Source organism: Camellia sinensis, chromosome 11 (genome assembly GCF_055761805.1).
Source record: "Camellia sinensis isolate YWXY chromosome 11, ASM5576180v1, whole genome shotgun sequence".
Classification (NCBI taxonomy): Eukaryota; Viridiplantae; Streptophyta; class Magnoliopsida; order Ericales; family Theaceae; genus Camellia; species Camellia sinensis.
In genome coordinates, this window is record NC_138971.1 from 164,770,001 (window position 1) to 164,778,345 (window position 8,345).

Sequence of the window (8,345 nt, forward strand, 5' to 3'; positions counted from 1 at the left end):
GGTTGGGCTAAGTTGATGAATGACGATTTAATGATTCAATGAAATTATACTCTGTTAAAATTTGCTTTCATTATTTATTTACTTAGAAGAGAAGATATTTTTGGCATTACAATCGTGACCCTGTTTTAGATATTTTTTGCATTACAATTGGATTATGTAAAGAAGTAATTATAATTATGAGGACTTTTTTTGTTCCTTTTTAAATTCATTTTTGTTAACTTTGAATCCCCACAAGTTTCACTTCAACTAGCAACTTATATAGATAAAATTTGAAAAGAGCCATATATCATTGATATGCTTAAAAGAAAAGTGAAGCCAAAGCATTGTAGCTCCTATCTCTCCACTATGAACACAGCTCCTATCTCTCCACTATGAACAAAACTGTGCCCACACCAACATCACATTCAAATCTAATACCACTATTTGGAAGATTCACTTGTTAAATCAAACGTGCCCATAATCTGGAGAAGTTAGTCGTTGATTTTGGAGTATTTTTACGTGATGTCTCAGGTATGGGTAGAGAGAATGGTGTTCACGATTTTGTATTGAGTGATTGAAAAATATGAAAAGACATAGAGGTTTGTGATTAGCCCAGAACAAGGCCACATGGTGTCCCAGGACCAGTCAACAATTTTTCCATAGACTTATACTTTGGACTCGTTTGAAAATTGACTATTGTAGTTAATTTTTTGACTTTTTATAAAAAATATAAATAGAAAAATAAAGAGAGTGATGTGACAATTTGTAATTGTATTTTGACTTTTGGACTATTTTATTCCCTTCCCAAATTATTATTTTTTTTTTTCAATTGACAGAAGTGTCATGTTGTTCATGTACCTTCAAATAATTAATAATAGTTAATTAATTAAAATAAAACTTAACATGAAGGGAATGAGATAATTAAAATTTTAAATGTTTAATATTTTTTACCGAACTCCTTTTCATAAAAATTATTAATAGGGTTTTCGTTAATAATATTTCAATTATAAAAAAAGATAAATTATATTGACCTCCTTTAAAGTTTGAAGACAATACAACAAGTCTCATAATTTTGACATAATTGTATTAATCTTTCTTTTAGTAAGATTGAATAGACTAAAATTAATACAGATGATATGAAAACATAAGGAAACATAAGGTAAAATATACATTTCAATATAAAAGAAATGTAATATTATTTTTCGTTCATACAACTGTTGATATTGTATTTTGTTTGGCTTTCTAAGACAACTAACAAATTTCAAATGAAAAGAGGATCAAGTGTTATATGAATTAAAACTTTACGAGAGTCCAATCTAATTATGTCAAACTTGTAAGACTTACTGTATTTTTTCAAATTTTAAGAGAGATTAGTGTAATTATCCAAACAAAAATGATTTTCTCATGGAAATGGGATATGCTGATAAAAATGATTTTTAGGACACAGGTTGATTTTTTTAGACAATAGCAGTTACTAGTTGACCTATGATGAATCTGCTCCCAAGTATGTGTTAGAAATGGTTTGAAATTCTGGGTAAAACCAGAATTTTTTCCTATCTTTCGTCAATTATTTACGTGGGACCTGTGTGCCAAAATTGGCGGGTCTAAGTGGTAACGCGTTCTATGCTGTGTTTTGATTCACGTGGTATATTTGGTTGCTCAAAACCATTATCGAGTGAATGGGAAATTGAAGCCAAAGTGTGCTCCATGAAAATGGAGTTTTTGGTGTAAATTTCTTAAGGTTTGGAAATTGGCTTGTCCCACATTGGTTTGGTGGGAAGTTTTGAATGGGTTTATATAGCTTGGAATTATAACTTGGGGAGGGCCCCAAGGGGCACCCCAAGTTTGTAGAAGGGAGAGGTTATGGGCTAGACCCATTTGACCCAAAAATCACCACACGCGCGCGCCGCCGTCTGTCCGGGCGGGCTGGGCCTGGGTGCGAGGTTGGGTTGGGCTTGTCTGGCCCAATACCTATCTTTTTTGGCCAGAAACATTTGAATTTAATTTTATTTTTTGGTAAAATAAAATCCAAAATTCAAATTAATTCGGAAATAAACTGGTCCGATTTTTCTATACACCCAAACAGGTCCCTTCCATTTTTATCTGTTTGAATTTTGAACCCTACAGATTTAAATCTGTTTAATTCAAAACCAAACAGGTGTCAAACCTGTTCAAAACTGGTTAGCACCTATTTAATTCAAAATCAATAGCCACCACTATATCTATAAATAGGGAGCCCACATTTGATGAAATCATTCACTAATTTCCTCCATAAAATTCTGCATACATAATCTTCATATTGCTGCATTATTTTCTTGTGAGAGAGGGTATACACTTAGTGTGTTCGTTGAATGAATAAATGGTAGTACTGCTTTTATTCGTTGATAGATCATTTTATCTTGGGAGATAGACGTCCATATTCTGAAAGCACCGTGGAGAGGACGAATCTGTCTTAAGGAGACAGTATCGAACACTGGACTTGATCATATTATTATTCGAAGATATTAATCAAGTAAGTTATTTATTTATTTTCTGTTTTGTTATTGTTTATTTAAATCAGATTTTAATTTTGTTTTTGTAACAAAATAAAATCTGTTTTTATTTATTTAATTCTTTTTCTAGTTTGATTTTTGCAATCAAACATTCATTCTCCTTTCCTATTTTTCTTTTATATTCTGTTTGTCATTTAGTACCCAAATAGAATTAATTAATTTAAATACAGTGAAGATTGTCCTACAGTATGATCAAGATGTGGAGTTTGACACGCTGATGAAACATCAATACACAAACACTTGTACACTATAATTGTGCACACAACAAAACATCTAATAACTTCTCACTCTGAAGACTCAATGACGATGATGTGATACTAGCACACCACTTCGCTGAGAAAAATTATTGATTAATTGAAGAGAAAATTATATTGACCATGTCCATGTTGTCACTACAACAAAACTAACTATTTACGACATTATGTTTACGGCATGCATTAAATGCATGTCGTAATTAGTACATTCTACGATTTTTTTTGCAAGCCGTTAATGTTTTGTCAATAATGATATACATACCATGTAAGTCGTTAATTCATATATTTATGGCATGCAAAAGTATGCCCTAAAAAATGTATGCTTTTACAACTTACAAAAAAATATCGTAAAATATTTACACTTAAGACGATATACATTTCATGTTGTAAAATATTATAACTTTACACGACGGGCTAATGAATGTCGTGAAAACTTCTCCAACAAAAAAAAAAAAAGAAATTCAATCCGATTTTTTTTATGACATGCAAAAGTATGCCGTAAAAAACGTATATTTTCACGGCCTACCAAAATATGTTATAAAATATTTGCACATAAGACAACATACATTTTATGTCGTAAAATATTAAATTTTATATTTTTTTGAAATTGTTGATTTTTTTAGAAAATTAAAAAATATTTTCCTTCTAAGTATATGTAAATTATTTGAATTTAAAAAGTTACAAAAAAAAATTTATTTAAAAACCTACGCCACACTTCTTCTCATTCTAGATCCATACTTGTTTTTGTCTCAAACCATCTCATTGTCTAGAGAAATTATATTTTAATTATAAATAATAAAAAAATTATAGATGTTCTTAAATATTTATAAATTTCTAGTAGATTAAAATTAACTATTTACAGCTTCATGTTTACGGCATACATCAAATGTTTGTCATAGTTAGTGTATTCTACAACATTTTTTTTGCAAGCCATTAATACTTTATCAATAACGGCATACATGCCATATAAGTCGTTGATTCATATATTTACGACATGTAAAAATATGCCGCAAAAAAAATATACTTTTATGGCTTGCAAGAATCGTTGTGCAATATTTATACTTAAAACGACATGCATTTTACACCGTAATACATCATAATTTTATACGACATATATTTGCATGTGGTGAAAACTTTAACTAGAAAAATTTAATTTAACACCAAATCAAATAACATTTATCACCAAATAGTAACCCACTAAATATAATAATCCACTTTTGTAAAATAGGAGCATCCTCAAATATTGAAAGTCAGCGTTTTTGGTATTCTTTTCATTTTCTATTTATTATTTTCAAAAAAAAAAAGGGAAGGGGGGATTTTGCTCAAAATAACATGCTAAAAATAATTTTTTTTTTGCAAAAAAAAATTGTAAATAATAAAATGAAGAAAATAAAAAAATTGTATTTTTTATGGCAAAAATAGTAGTTAACATGCCTAAATATTCAATTCATATTCTCCAAGATATGATTTAGCAATTCAAACATTATTTATTTTTTTAAATTAAAAATCACTAAAAATGAAATAAGATTAACGAAAAAAATATTACAAAATCAATCCCAAATACCCACTTAATCATCATCACATTATTGGGTTAAGTTTGAGCAGGTAATTTAAGCCAGTAGCAAGGCAATGAGAGATGTATTATATATACCCACCCTATTTAGCCACAGTGAGAGGTAGTTAGGCCTCCTCTCTTCACACACAACAAACAAAACAAATCAACTATTTAGATAGTACTCCATCTTCGTCTCCATCAATTATTTAGACAGTGCTCCATTTCCTTTTCCGTCTCCTTTTCTGTCTCTATCTCCGTCGCCGATTCGGTCTCTCGCTCTAGATTCAGGTTCGTTCTTTCTCTCTCAGATCCTTGCTCCCTCCATCTCTATTCGCATTTTTCTCTATCTGCCTCTCTCTTTCCCGATCTCTCTCCCCCATCGAAGACATTTGTAAAGTCTCGACCTTCATATTCTCAAGGTAATTTCTATATTTGTTCTCTCTTCTTCATCGGTTGAAATTTTGGAAATCGAAACCCTAGTTTCGAGTTTTTCTATGACTAGAGTTTTCTATATCTATTATTTGCTTACTTTGATCGATTTCATATATATGGTTAATTTTATTGAGATAATTTTGACTGATTCAGTCAGTTATCTCTGTATAAATATTAGTTAAGATTCATGATTTGCAATAGTATTCTTAAGATCTGATTAGGGTCTCTAATTCAACTTAACTTGTAGGCACGATGTTGCACTGCTTGTAATGTAATAGTTTATTCCCCTGTTTTCTAGTTAGCATATTCCTTATCAGTTGGCTGAATGGGGAACTGAAGCTAATCCTTCTAGTTTATTTTGACATTTTTGTATAGGATATTAAAAACAATATTATGGATTTACTTAAGATATTTGTTCATGTTTCTAAGTTGCTTACATGGATTTTCACTAGTTACTTTTTTTTCATTGATTCTGATAATTTTAGATTCTGAAACCATGAAATTGACTTGATGATTTTATTTTTTTACAAGGCAAAAACGCATATGTTAGCAGAAATGTGTAATGATACATCTTGGACAAGATGATTCAAGTAGCCTCTAAGTACAGTATAAAACCAACAAATGGCTTTGAATATAGTCAGGCCTTTCAATTATTTAATGAACTTGTTCTTTTGATTCTGTTCCAATGAACTTATTTCTGCTAATAATTTTTTTTTTATTTCAAATATGCCAATTTGATGTAACCGATTCTAAATATTTTTATGTTTTCTCCAACTATATTAACATTTTAGTTTCTCATTGAACAGATATCGGGAACAGTTGTTGTTGGAGATGGAATGGCAGGGGCTGCTATGTATGAATTGTACGTGTCAGACATGACAAACTTATTAGGGAAATTATTCGTCTTGAAGGAGATTCTGCAACAATCCAAGGTAATCATTTTAGATATGTCCTCAAAATATTGATTGTAGAAAATGCAGGGTGGTAATTCATTCTACAACCCCTCTTTATATATATATATATATATTACTTGTGAATGTGTACAAGTTGCATCCCCTTGATGCTTATTAATGATAGCTTATATATATGTATATAAATTCTCCAAGTATTGTTAAGAGCTTTTTAACCTAGGTCCTAATTGAGCCATGTAGGTCTTTAATGCACATCATCATCTTTCTTGATTTAATGTGTCTTCTTCCTTACTGTCGCTCTCCCTTTGCACCAAGTTTCTTGTAGCTATAGTTATCATCTTGTACATGGTGGATCTAAAACAGATTAATATTCTATATATCATCTCAGGGTATGATGAAACTGTAACGCCCTAAAAAAAAAAATAACATTAAACCCAACATATAAGACATGCATTGATATGTAAAAGTTCCATATTCTTCCATTTATCAGAATTCCATTAGATAAGTATTACATGTTAACAACAAAAGCAAATGCCCTAAGGGCTTACAGCTTTCCAAGTTAACACTTGGTTACAACAAAAGAGTACTAACTCATACACATTAAGCCCTTGGCTTGAATTTACATGTAATACATCAAAAAGTAAAACAACAAAAGTATGTCCGCCTCTAGCCTCCCAAGCTATGTCCTTGGAGGTGGCATGCTACCTGTACCTGAAAATGATATTCCAATATAGGGTGAGCCACAGCCCAGTAGAAATACACTAAACCAACCATGAACAATGACTAAAAGATTAGCAATTGATAGATGGCCAACACTGATACATCCACATAAAATACATTTTTATGTCATACGACTTATGAGTCCAAGTTACCTTTCATTTTCCCTTTTTCAACAGATAGACATATTAGCTCTATCATCATCTCAACAGATATGTATAAAAACTATATCCCACATTCATAGATAAGCATATAAGCTATATCCACATTCTCAACAGATATGTATAACAACAATATCCCACATTCACAGATAAGCATATGAGCTATATCTACATTCTACAACAGATATGTATAACAACAATATCCACATTCACAGATAAGCATATAAGCTATATCCACACTTCACCAAGATAAGCATATGAGCTCTATCTTTACTTCTCTGGACAAGCATATGAGCTGTATCTACGGAGTCCATCCCCTATCTTCTCCCAACACTATCCGGTTTAGAGGTACATCCCCCATCTTCCCCTAAACCGCGGAGTACATCCCCCATCTCCTCCTCTACACATAACGTATACAAACACATTGGTTCTATATACAATCACTCAATACATGTAGTTAATGTATTCTATCAATCGTCAAATTCCATGACACATTCCATTGATTAGTTTTCGTTTGCCTAATCATCATGCATTGTCTACAACAATCACGACTATCCTCCACCGATAGCCCAAAGCAGTTATTTCTATACAGAAAATAAATGCACAATGGATATTCAATCAACATTTCATTTTCTCATTTCTCACAATTAATTATCCCAATTAATCAAACAATGTAATTAGGTCATTTTCCATAATTAACATTTCAACCCTTAGGTCCCATTTTCATCAATGATTCAACATTTATTCCATTGCTCTATGTCAAACATCTATCTAGGTTTATTATGAATAAAACCCCAACTTTTGTAAAATAGCACAAAAGCCCCAAACTTTCACCAAATTACCAAATCAACCCCAACATCTCAAAATACCAAAATTTAAAGACAAAATCCATAGAGAGGAGTAGGATATCCCTACCTCAAATCCGGAGCCCCAAAGAAGAAGATGACAAAACCCAACGTGCTCCAAAACCCGAAATTTTCAGATTAAAATGTAGCCCTCGATGATCAACAACTTTTTTGTAAAGGCCAAAGATGAGCAAATCACTCCTACTAGATCAAAACCTAGAGAGAAGGTAGAGTTCTAGAGTGAGAGGCTCAACAATGGTGTTTTTGGAAAAGTAGGAGAGAGAAGAGAAAGTGAAAAAGTGATTTGAAAAGTCAAAACACGGAACTAAAACCCAGTCGTCCCGCTCGAGCGTAGAACACTCCGCTCAAGCGTAACTCACAGACTCCCGCTCGAGCGCCAACAATCCTACTCGAGCGCCGGATGCACTCTCCCAGCACTTTTACAGAGCCAGGTCTCCGCTCGAGTTCCCAACTCCCCGCTCGAGCGGCACTCACGTAACCCCGCTCGAGCGGCCAATACCACGCTCGAGCGTCCAACACTGCACGGAAAATACTGGATGGGTGCAATCCCCGCTCGAGCGCCAACACCCCCGCTCGAGCGGACAGGTCAAAATCTGGGCAACTAGTTTTGGTTTCTAAACTCAACCAACCTGTAACAAACCTGCCCAACACATCCTATAACTCAAATACAAAGTAAAGAGGATGCAAACCAGATGATAAACAACTACCAACATCCACGGACACATGTCCGGATCACTGTACAACAGGGGTGAACCCGGGATCGCTATAGAAACAGCTGGGTTGATGGTCAATGATCCTGTTTTACGAACACACAAGGTAATCTTGTTATGTTCTAGCTATTGCTAATTCTAGCATGTTCTGGTTGAAAATATTTCAGTGACATAGAATCATGATTTATTTTGTGGTGTAGTCTGTATA